This window comes from Rattus rattus, chromosome 4, assembly GCF_011064425.1.
Source record: "Rattus rattus isolate New Zealand chromosome 4, Rrattus_CSIRO_v1, whole genome shotgun sequence".
NCBI classification, from domain to species: domain Eukaryota; kingdom Metazoa; phylum Chordata; class Mammalia; order Rodentia; family Muridae; genus Rattus; species Rattus rattus.
In genome coordinates, this window is record NC_046157.1 from 121,533,835 (window position 1) to 121,546,669 (window position 12,835).

At 38.2% G+C, this 12,835-nt stretch overlaps 1 non-coding gene across 1 annotated transcript; it reads right to left on the minus strand.

Annotated features, from left to right (window-relative positions):
* Window positions 1-10,224: 10,224 nt before the first annotated feature.
* On the minus strand, window positions 10,225-10,327 carry LOC116899758. The gene has a single exon (XR_004387773.1). It is a non-coding gene; the product is annotated as a U6 spliceosomal RNA (small nuclear RNA).
* Window positions 10,328-12,835: the final 2,508 nt, after the last annotated feature.

Genomic DNA, 12,835 nt, shown 5'->3' on the forward strand with positions numbered 1-12,835 from the left:
AAATAACTTTCTGGGATGTCTCATGAAACTTAAATAATAAGATCCCAGGTAGTATCATAATAAGAGTCCAGACTCTCTTGAGCTGCCACAGGCCTGACCCACCATTCTTTTGATGAGGTTTTCACTCAGGAGTCTCATTCCTATCTAGAAATTTTCATCAAGCTGACACACTTTAAAAAAAATCACTCAATTCTAAAGCTACCATACATATTCTGCTGAAGTATTAAGTTAAATGCATGTTTCAAGCAATTAAGCTCTTAACATGCACAAAAGTCACCAATTTATACACCTTTCAAATAAGTAATATGTTTTAGAAATATACCCAAAGGTTTTGCACATACTTAAAAAGAAACATACGTGCAGCCATTTTTTTTCTTTTTTTTCTTTTTGTATTGGTTATTTTATTTATTTACATTTCAAATGTTATCCCCTTCCCAGTTTCTTCTCCATAAGCCTATCCCCTTCCCTATTCCCCACTGCCTCTGTGAGGGTGCTCCCCCACTCCCACTTCAATGGCCTAGCATTCCCCCAGCCTTCTTGGCAGCAGCAATAGTGTCTGGGTTTGACGTCAGCAGATGGGATGCATCCCTAGGTGGAACAGCCTCTAGATGGCCTTTCCTTCGGTTTCTGCTCCATTCTTTATCCCTGCATTTCCTTTTGACAGGAGGAATTCTGGATTAATATTTTTTGAGGTGAGTGGATGGCCCCATCCCTCAACTGAGGCCCATGCCTATCGACTGGATATGGTCTCTACAGATTCTCTCTCCCTTCTGTTGGGTATTTCAGCTAATGCCCTCCCTGTTGGGCCCTGGAAACCTCTTGGATCTCTGGCATCTGAAACTTTCTAGTGTCTACCCCCAGCTCCCCCTCCCCCACTGCTACACACCTACTTTCAAATTCCTGACCCCTCTCTACTTGTTTGTCTTCCTTCCTCATTAGACTGAGATGTTTAAGGCTAAGATGCTGTTTTCATTTGCCAAGAGAATGATTCTAACCAGCACCTTACATTCATCTTTGCTAAAAGATGGTTTTTCAAAAAACAGGGACTTATTATTTAGTAAAACAATTTATTTCTATTAAAAAGAAATGCATACTTACACAATATCTGATTTATATTTCTCTATTGCATTAGAGTGATGAAAGCCCACAAAACTACATATGTGATAAATAAAATGAAAGTTTTATTACACAACTGAATTATTGCTAAGAGTCTGAAAAGTAGAGTAAATCTTGCAGCTGAAAGTTTTCTGAAGATCTCCCGAGTCTCTGGAGCCATATCAAGGTTCACTGGAGATAGGAAACTGTAAATTGTTGTCTTTAAGCAGGTGAATGCAGGCACAGAGAAGGCAAGGCCTGTGATTGGGCAGTGAAAAAGTAAGATGGGCACAGAGTTTGGAAGAGAAGAGAGAGTGAGAGGAGAAAGAGGGGGAAGAATCAAGATGGAGGCAGAGAGGGACAACCCAGAACCATGTGGCCTTAAATGACCACAGGTACTTATGAATATTTCATAAAGGATGGATTTTTATAGGACAACTGTCTTATCTAGGTGGGCAGTTTATATTACTATCAATTGTGAGTTTAGTGTGCAGACATTTTGTGGAGTTTGAATTTACTGATATAAATCTGATTGTTAAATTACAAGCTTATTGTATTTTGATTTTAACGGATTACTGGGAATTGTGGCTATAACCATAGGGGGCGGAAGTTGGGAATGTAAGCAGAGTCCACAGCTAGAGAGCCTGGAGATAGGAGAATACAGAGAGATATGCAGACTCTGTATGGAGCAGGCGTGGCTGCATTCCGCCTTGGGAACTGGATGGATGGCGAGATTGCTGCCTGGTTTAGAAAGTAGCAGGCAGCAGTGTGGGATGGAGAGTGGGAGCTTGGTGATTCGGGTGGGATGCTTTGCTGATTAAGATAGAAGATACCTCACAGATCCCATGTGGCCCACCTGAGCCGCACTAGCATGGGAAGGTAGATTCCTTTTTATTATGTACCGGGACTGGTGGGAACGTCTTAGACAAGAATCTATTAAAAGTTTAATATTATCAGTCTGAGAGTTTTATCTTCCAAGTCAAAAGGGTAATGCCACTGAGTCAGTCTTGCGGACTCAAGTGACTCAAGCAGGGAACCTTGAAACAAAGGAACAGAGGGGAAGTCTTTGCTCTAAGACTCTAGGCCCCCTGCTGTGAAAAGAAATGGTCTGCTTTAGGTCAAAGAGCTAAGAATGTGGCTTAATTCAAAGACTGGTTTATTTGCATTTAGAATAGACTTATATACAGAGTTTGTTCATATCTCACTGGGAATTTCCACCCATGATTCAGGACTGAGGTAGAAAAAAATAAAAGTCTGAAGCACCAGCAGAGTACATCAAAGACATATATTATAAAAGTTACCAGTGAGCTGAGCGGAGGTCTGAAGGTCCAGAAAGAGAGTTTAACAGATAGATGGTGTATTTTTGTCTGCAAGAGGCCCATATTATTTCTAACATGGACTCCACGGGAATTTTGGGTTGATTTCCTGGCATGACAGATTACAGAAGCCTAAAATATACTCATACAGTATTGTTTAGTTTACTTCACTTTTTAAAATTGTTTTAATTTTCAAAATGGGTGTGGTTTTTGGGTTTTGTGTTAATATTATTTCTCTGGGAGAGAATACAAGATACAAGCTTTTCTGGTTGCCGACTAAAGGTTGTACTAATTTGGGAAAAAGGTTTCGTCTTTGCATATTTAGAAAATGTGATTAGGTTCTAGATACCTTCCAGAGCTATACAGATCAAATAGATTCAAGAAAGTAAGAAAAAAATCATCCTAACCAGTCTGTACACCCTATACAGACTGATACAATCCATACAGATATCTTGGAGATACTAAAATTTTGTTTTGAGATTTATGTATTTCAGAATTACAGCTTTGATAAGTCTCATTGTCAGACATGCAGAACTGACCTGCTTTAACTCCTGATCTCAGGGACTTTCAGCCAGATCTAGTCAGGACAGACATCATAGACGACAAAAATCATTGGGTGGTCTTCTTACAGCCAAACAACTCCACCACTTTCCCTACCCTCCTTCAAGATATCTCAATGCCCATATTCAGCCTGAAGGAGTTAGGAAGAGTCACCAACCCAGTGTCTTGAACTTGTGGTCTGAAGGTGATTATTCTGAGGTTGTCTTTCTGGGGAATTTAGAAATGGTCATAATTTAACAGGAAAAATTTAGCTAGAATTAATTGTGCAGCCATAATATCATTTGGTAGAAATCATTATATTTGTTACTAAGTTGAAATTATAATCACTCACATAGGTACAGAATTTATTTGATACAAATTTAAAGTTTTCATTGGTATGAATTTCTTATTGATATAAAATTGAGGTTGATATTGTTACTTTCATAAGGGCATTGTGCCTATACAACACGTTTAAGAACACAAAGCTTAGACCCAGTCCTATAACTGCTTTTATTACTGAGCCGAGATGATTAAACATATGAGTAAAGGGCCAGATAGCAAATCCATGGCTCTGAGTTTACTGTTAGGGAGTTTTCAAGATAATTTATTAGAAATAGCTAAGAGTACTTAATGGATAACAATCCAGATTACATAGATAGATGGTTTTCAAAAATGTCAGAAATCCACAAAATGTGATATTTAGTGTTATTTATTCTTTTGTTGTTGAGACATAGCTGCTCCTAGCAGCTCCCCTTTTGTGGATTCAGAGAAGAAATTGAGTGTCTCTACATCCAGGTGAGGTAATAAATTTTGGCTAGATAACCACTAGTCAGAAATTGCCTATTTCATCTACAGACAAAATACTGTCTGGAAAAGAACACACAGAATAATCGACTGATTATCTCTGCCAAGTCAGAGTAATCAGTCCTTCAGAATTCTGTGTTACAAAGGTCTGTCAGAAGATATTGAGCCAGAAGGCTGAAGACTGATGCTTTTGTTTGTTGCTAACAGGTGATTGTATATGTAGACAGTTGTTTCTACAATTTGTCTCAGTTCTGGAAGCCGAGTTAGGCTTTCTATATTTTCAGATAGTATTGGTTATTCTCAGATTTCTGATGGGACTGTAGACTAATTACAGTCTCATAGCACTGCCAGAGTATTTAACATTGAGAATACATATTTAGTTATATAGTTCTCAGATAGTATACAAGCTAGCTAAGACATAACACATAGATTTTAAGCCTTTCTTAAGCTAACATAAATAACAGAATGTACTATTTAATTGACAAAAATAGTGGACTGGTTGTTTGGTATTTTATACTTTATAATTACGGAATGATAATAGTTGTGCTCAGCTTGCATTTGAGAGAAAAGTTCTTCTCTAATTAGACAGAGAGTGTGAAGTGTAGATTGTTGTCTTTAAGCAGGTGAAGGCAGCCACAAGATAAGGCAAGGCCTGTGATTGAGCAGTGAAAAAGTAAGATGGGCACGGAGTTTAGAAGGGAGGAGAGAGAAGAAAGAGGGAAAAGTACCAAGATAGAGGCAGAGAGGAACAACCCAGATCCATGTGGCCTTAAATGGTAACCGATAGTTATGAATATTTCATAAGGGATGAATTTTTATAGGACAATTGTCTTATCTAGGTGGGCAGTTTATATCATTATCAATTGATTTGTGAGTTTAATGTGCAGACATTTTGTGGAGTTTGAATTTACTGATATAAATCTGATTGTTAAATTACAAGCTTGATGAGTTTTGGTTTTAATGGATTACTGGAAGTTCTGACTATAACCATACGGGGCAGATGCTGGGGATGTGAGCAGAGTCCGCAGCAAGAGGCTGCAAGATGGGCAGACTCTGTATGGACATGGCATGGCGGCATTCCACCTTGGGAACTAGATGGATGGTGAGATTGCTGCCTGGCTCAGAAAGGAGCTGGCAGCAGTGTGGGATGGAGATTGGAAGCTTGGTTGGGATGCTTTGCTGATTAAGATGAAGATACTCACAGATCCCATGTGGCCCACCTGAGCCAGCACTACCGTGGGATGGTAGATTCCTTTTTATTATTTACCACTACAGGAAGCAAATACGGCCTTCAAGCCAGCTCTCATAACTTCTGGGGAGGCTGTCTTGCTATTGCAGTATTTAGGTGAAAGCTTTGGTACCAGTCTTGGAACATAGAAATCCACCCCCAAGTTACCATCCACCATCTGTTAGAGCCCCATGGGTTACTGCCTTACTACCCTCTTAACAAGCCTGCCCTCTCCAGAGCATTTCCAGGAAACAAAATGGAACCTTTCCGCCTCTCTGCTCTCTGCACAGCCCATTACTTTCTATCCTGATGGCAACCACCCTTCCAAATATGCAGCCAAAACACTTTTCTGTGCTCTCACATGCACTCTATTTCACAAGTTACACAAATCCCTCCTTATTTTTGAGGTTTAAATTTCTAGAATAAAAGCCAAGTTTTGTTCTCTCACTGAGCTACATCTATCCCTTGAGAGATTTAAACCAAATGTTTAAATAGGAAGATAAAAAGAAAAATACAGCTTGTTCCTCATAAACTAAGTTACTCTCACACCAAATGGTTCAGGTCTCCTTTCCAGCTCATCCATCACTGGCCTCTGGTCTTTCCTGTTTCTACTTCACTGTCATTGTAATTCTACTCCATCTTTCCCTGTCCCTGGGCCTTATCAGCTTACACCTGAATTATTACCACAGCCTCTCTGCACTTCTAAATCATGCTGTCCCTCTTTTCTTCTAGGAGAGCTTTTACCATACCTCTGTATACTCTTCCACAGGCTATCACAGAAAATTAAAATTCATCTGCTCACTTGAAAACTATTCATGTAAGTTGCTTCAGTCTAACTTGATTTGACCTAGTTCCCAACATTCGGCCTTTTCCCCAAGGAGAACCATCACTGATTTGTCCCCTCTCGTATTCCTTACAAATTTATGTAGCATTTCTTTACTTCACATGGTTACTATCATTTTCTCATCTTATATAAAATCTATCCAACTTTTAGAACCAATCTAGATACACCAATGAACCTAATCTCTCTCTGCTCCTGTACAATGTAGTTAAACCATAGATAATGAATTATCAACATTAGTATAAAATTCTCTTAATTATTAGGTACCTATTTCTTTCATTTTACTTTTTTGTCTGTTCCATTTGATGCAGACACCTTGAAGACGGGCTCCATGTCTTCTCATTGTATTCACCACAGACATAAATGTGATAGGCAACTCATGGGAATTATCTACCAACAGGGCACCTTCTCAAGACTACTTATTTCTTCTACCATCAGCATATACATGGCTACATGACATCTTTGCCCCAAGAAAAAGAAAAAAAACTTTTATAGTTATAGTTAATACAGAAATTCAAAATATAAAAATAAAGAATAGAACTGATAATTTTCAAAATTAGGATGTAAAACAGTCATAAGTGTAAAATATAGAGTATAAAATAGATGTGTCAAAAGATAATAAAAATAAAATAATAAAAGGTAATAAAAAGATATTACCTTTCTTATTTAAGAAAAACATCATAAAATTATTTCTTTTATTTTTTATATCATACTATAATTACGTCATTCCTCTTCTTTCCTTTACACCTTCCCATATACCATTATTCTTTCAATTCATGACTTCTTTTGTCATTACTTTTCTTACATGAACATGTATATATATTTTAATGTCTCTCATTTGTAAAATAAGAGTGTGCAAGGAAATAATAAAATATAATATTTACACAGCATTACTCCCTTAGCAGAGCTTCAACCCTATCATATGCCCCTGTTTGCCCAAAATAGGAATAACAAGAATCTTGGCTATGCTGTTTACAATATACTGCCTTAGTGAGGGACAAGTAACTGTTCCAAATCAATAGTAGCATAAAGAACAGAGGGACATTCATGACCTAGAGGGAATAGGAAGCTGGAACCTTAATAAAACATAAATGTCTTCACTTAAAAATAATAATAAAAGAAGAAACAGAAAGAAAAAGTCAGTCCACAAACCATCTTGAAAAATGAGCAGACTAAACTTGTGCCTCTAGGTGAAGTAGCTGATCAGAGTAGAGTTTGAGCTACAAATTATTGATGATGATGATGATGATGATGATGATGGTGATGATGATGATGATGATGGCAACAACAATGAAAACAATAATAACAACAATAATAACAACATATAGCCAAATTTATTTCCTAGGAAATATCAAGTTTACTGAATCAATTGACCAAGTGATTAATTCTTAGTTGATCAACTCATAATAAAAAATTTCAGAAAGACTCAAGACTTGAAAACACAATTTCTAAATAGTCTTGAGACCATTTTAAGAAAGACAATAAAATTTAAGTTAGAATCTCATAGACCAAAAAATATCCCCTAGAAAAGTGTAATGGCAATGTCGTTTGTTTTACTAGATATGAATATAACCTCTACATACTGAACTGAAAGCATGCATGGTAACATAACACAATCACCAAGAGTAACAATACTATGGACAATTTTAAGATATTTATTCTTATACAAGCTAAGATGCATAGACTGTAGGAAAATGAGGAGTGACTTTAAGAGACTTTGCAAAACATATTTTATAAAATGTCATAAATCTATAAATTGCTATCATCATTGATAAATCCTCAAAAATATTACATGTATCATTACATGTTTGGATAATGATATTATGGCTTAAATGGCATAAAAACATAGTAGCGTGTATCAATCTAGAAAAAAGTTTTCAACTTATAAACAAAAACATCATATTCTCTTCTCCCCTTATTCCTCTCCTAATTTTCCCAGCAGCATTCATTCATCTTATGATACTGAGACAATGATGGAAACTTCTGGTCACTCGTTTCCACCTCCTGGGGTATCAGCTGAGACAGCTCATGATGAACTATTTGTCTGGGTATAAAATGTTCTAGTTGCACCCTCACTGCCAGCAATTTTTAAATATTTTTATTTATACCTTTTCCAGCAAACATATTATTAACTTTTTATACCTGAAGTTAACTGCCAATGTAAACAACAATTTATTTAATATAAATATTTTCTTATTCTTCTAAGTAAACGTAATGTTTGCTTACTGAGGAAATGTTCAGTGTGAAGCAGTAATTTATCAGCTGGAAAAATATCTTGTATTTTAAAAGTAGAATCTAAACTCACATCCAGGTTAACAATTAAACATTATAATATTGGTTGAGACTGCATATGGAAATACTACTCTTAAGTCATCAAAATATGTATCCATAACAGGAAGGATGGCTTGAGTCTCTCTTGGAAGGCGGAATGGACCAGTCCGGGAAGGCAAATGTAGGGAGGAAACTAGATGAGAAAGGGGATTGAGAGGGAGTGGGGGGGGGTTCGGGTGGGGGGGCAGGGGAGAATGGCCAGATGGCCATAAGAATGGAAAAAAATCTGCAATGGTGTGGGAGGCAAGGGGAGATAGGGAGCATCTCCAGGAAGAAACAGAGCCCTAGAATATAGGAGGTACCCAAGAATCAATGGAGATATACTTAGCTATGACTCACCGCATTAGGGATATGGATCCTGAGGATGCTATCTCCTGTGACCAAGTAGGAACCCCAGGGGAGGGATAGGGACACCAACCCACCCACAAAACTTTCAACCTAAAATGTATCCAGTTTAAAAGGAATGCAGAGAATAGAGATGGAACAAAGAGTGAGGAAACAGCCAGCCAGTAACCAGCTCAACTTAAGACCAAGATGCCAGAGTGAGGTGATACCCGGGGGTCCCCCATCTGCTCAGAGGAGAAGGGGAGGGTGAAGGAAAGAGGAGCTGTGGAAGGGGGGTGACCTGAAGGGAACAGTGAATGGGATATAAAATGAATAAGTAAAAAAATAATATTTTTAAAAGTGTCCATGAAATCTCAACAATATGACTGTTTAATAAGTTCTGAAAAATAATAATACTGATTGCCATGCCAATGTGGGTGGGAAAATCCCACAGGGACCCACCCCCTAAACCTATCAATGAACAAATACTGGTTGATGATTGCTGAGTAACATAAAATCGGTCTTCTCCAAGGACCAGCCCAATAATAAGTGGTCTGGATAAACATTTGTGTGTGTGTGCGTGTGTGTGTGTGTATGTGTGTGTGTTTGTGAATACATTTGTATTTATAGTAGTAAATTAGAGGAGTTGAGGCAATGAAATGATTTTTAAAAAAGAGAAAAGGGGGAAATAATATAAGTGCAGCACTTATGTATGAAATTTTCAAAGTAAATAAGATATATTTTAAATGAAAATTTCTTAAATTAGTAATTAACTAAATAATGCAGGCCTTGGTAGTACAGGCCTGAATTCAAAGCACTTGAGAGATTAAAGTAAGGAATTCATGGCCAGTTTGAGCTATATAATAAGGACCAGACTACCCATAAATTTTAGTAAAAACCCTGGCTCAAAAGTTAATTACCAAAAAAATCATTGACTTGAACAAAGAATACTGATGTACAGAGAATGAGATTGTGAATGAAGGAAAATTGTTTTGGGGCAGTGTTTAATATAACAGTAAATAACACATTAAGCCTCATTAAAACATGCAATTAATGCATATTAATAAAAACAAAAGGTAAAAATACAATTTATTTTACTATATACATTCTTTCCAGATAGAGGTTCTCCTTAAAAATTTACTCTTTAAAAATGAAAGAAGGAAGTTATTTCAGCTTTTTTTCCCCATTAATTAATTCATTTATTTACTTTATATCCTGGTTGCTGTCCTCCATTGCTCCCTCACACTGTCCCTCCCCTCGTCTCTCCCCCCTTCTCCTCTAAGATGCCCCTCCTGGGCATCCTGTGGCCCTGGCACATCAAGTCTCTTCAGGGTTAGGCACATCATCTCCCACTGAGATCAGACAAGGCAACTGAGCAAAGGGAAGAGATGCCACAATTGCTTTAGAAACACCCGCTGCTCAAGCTGTTGGAGGTCCCACATGAAGAACAAGCAGCACATCTGCTGTATATGGGGGAGGCAGGAGTGGCAGAGGGAGACTAGGTCCAACTCACGTTTGCTCTTTGGTTGATGATTCAGTTTCTGAGAGACCCGAAGGTTCCAGAGTAGTTGACTCTGTTGGTCTTCTTGTGGAGTTCCTATCCCTTTCAGGATCCTCAAGCCTTCTGCCAACTCTCCATGAGTTTTGTCAAATGTTTGGCATCTGTTTCAGTCAGCTGCTGGGTGGAGCCTCTCAAAGACAATCATGTCATGCTAGGCTCCTATCTGCAAACATAAAAGTATCATAAAAATATTGAATGCTTCACAAATTTGCATGGCATCCTTGTGCAGAGACTATGTTAGTCTTCTCTGTATTGTGCCAATTTTAGTACACATGCTCCCAAAGCAAGCCCTTGTTTCAGCTTCTTTATTGCTGATTTATAAATGGATTCTGAACACTATACAGAATCCCCAACAGAGATAGACATGTTGGAAACACTACCCTAAACATTATTGCCTTCTACTTCTTCACTTTCAACTAGAACATTGTCTGAAGACGTGCACCTCTCCTCATGATATGCAGTGAAATAAGCTCCTAGGCACTGGAATAGGATGCCTGGAAGTGGCTCGTGAAGTTATTGTCCCAAAAGGGGCCTGAATGTAAAGCTCAATCCAAGCTGTACACCCAGAGGTGGAGCTCAGCATGACTGAAGATTTAATGCCTTAGCACACACCTCAAGATCAACTTCCGAGGCACCTATTGGAAGTTTGTCTACTAGTAAATTAGAGATGATGGAACAAAAAGTGTTTAAGGAAGAAAGTAAATGTTCCAGAATGGTGGACATTCCCGAATTAATTTATTACCTGGGACTTGAGAGTCCACCAGTTGACTTTCCTTGGGAGAGGCTGAAGAACATTGCATTAACTATGGTGCTAAGGAGGATGCTAAGCAAAGACAGAATTATTGAGAAACTTCTTAATGGCTGCCCTGAACACCACGGCTGATGGCAGATACTAGTATTCTGGTAATTCTGGAACTTGTCACTGGGAAGAAAAGACTCACAAGGAAACAAAAATTGATAGCAGCATTTGGTTGTCACATAAACCATATGTGTAAGAACTATAAGTGGTAGTCAGGTTGAAAGGGCTTCTAGGATATAATGGTCAAGAGATGTTATTAAAAAGGCTCATAGAACGTGCTTTCTAAGAGCAAGGAAGGCAAGAAGGGCCTCAAGGTAGTCAACAAGAGAATGGACGCAGACAGAAAGGTAACGGAAGTGACACTTCATAGCTGGAGGGAAAGGAGTCTGTCGTGACGACTTATTGTAGAATTCATTACTACTCCAATGGCCAATAGTAAGTTTGTATGTTGAATTAGAGCAATTGTGCTATATTTTAAGGACAAGTTACTCAGAGAGACTTAGTCAGTGAAAAAAATCTAAAAATGAACAGTAGAATAATAAATGATAAATACTGGCTATAAACTCAAGACCACGAGCTACATAGTAGGGCTTATTGCATATATCTTGAAAATCATCCTTCAGAAAAATCCTGAGTCTTCCTAATGGAACCAAGTATCAGATTGATGAGTGAGGATCTTTACTCAATGTCTGATTAAAATGCTAATATTTCCTGGGAACCTCCTTAGTTCCAGACAAACCCAGACATGTTTTGCCAGTCATCTGGTCCATTGCCTGGTCAAGGTGCCACATAAAATTTGCCATGACAAGTGCATCCAGCATCTGAATTCTCTATAATTTTTCTTCTTTTGTAGGAATAACTAAATCAGAAAGCTGCCACCTGGATACTGAAAATGGTCCAATCAAACATTCAAAGGAGGAAACGTGCCTAAGGGTTTGTGTACCATAATAATAGCTCATAGCCTGTGATTACAGTGTGAGAACACAGAAGCACAACTCCCTTCTTAAAATAGTATGATTTCACCAGCAGTGATATATCTGACCCTTCCCATAAGAATATGGTGGAGCAGAAAGTTTGTAACATCACCTTTGGATAGTCTCAGACACTTCCTCCTCAGTTTTCCAAACATCAGATGTTTTCCTGTGCCTATCTTATTAAATTCCTCACATAAATCCTCTTTTTTTATATCTTCTTCAGGAAAACCAAATTTTAAAGCAGAGTCTTGGAGAGTTTGTCACACAAACAACCTGTTGAAAATAGTTTCACGCTCCCTGTATCAGCATATTCCAAACCACACCTCTGCAGAAGCCAACCAGAGACCAGGCAAGCATACTGAACACTAGAGGCCAGACCTGCACCCTGAATCCAAAATATGACTGCGCCCACCCTGCTCACACCTGCCCAGCATAACCACAAGAGCTCCTCCACTCCTTGTCACTATATTCTAAAACACACCTCCATCAGAAGCCTCTTACTTTACGAGAGGTCAAGCCAGCAAGCATCCTGAATCCCAGAGGACCCCTGGGCAGATCAGAGGGCGTACACATAGCCAAAACTCCAACCCCCAACTTGAGCAACAAGCCCCTTTCTGGACCAGAGGTCATCCAAGTCATCAAAAGTCCAACTCTGAACTAGAGTAGATACCCTCTACTCAATCGTAGGCTAGTCTAGCCAGAAGACCAAAGAGGAAACACAAAACAAGATAGAAAGCATTCATCCAACAAAGACAAACCTAGAAATAAGCACTTAGACTTAGGAATCTAGACACCTAAATATCAGTATAAGAACAAAGTCAACATATCCAGGCCAATATATCACTAACACAGATCAGCTATCCTACTACAGCAAGCACTGGATATTCCAACACAGTTAAACACAAGAAAAACACCTCAAAACCAACTGCATAAAGATGATAGCGTCCCTAAAGAGAAAATGAATAAATCCCTTCAAGAAATTGAGGAAAAGGCAATCAAAAGATTAGATGAAATCAATAAAT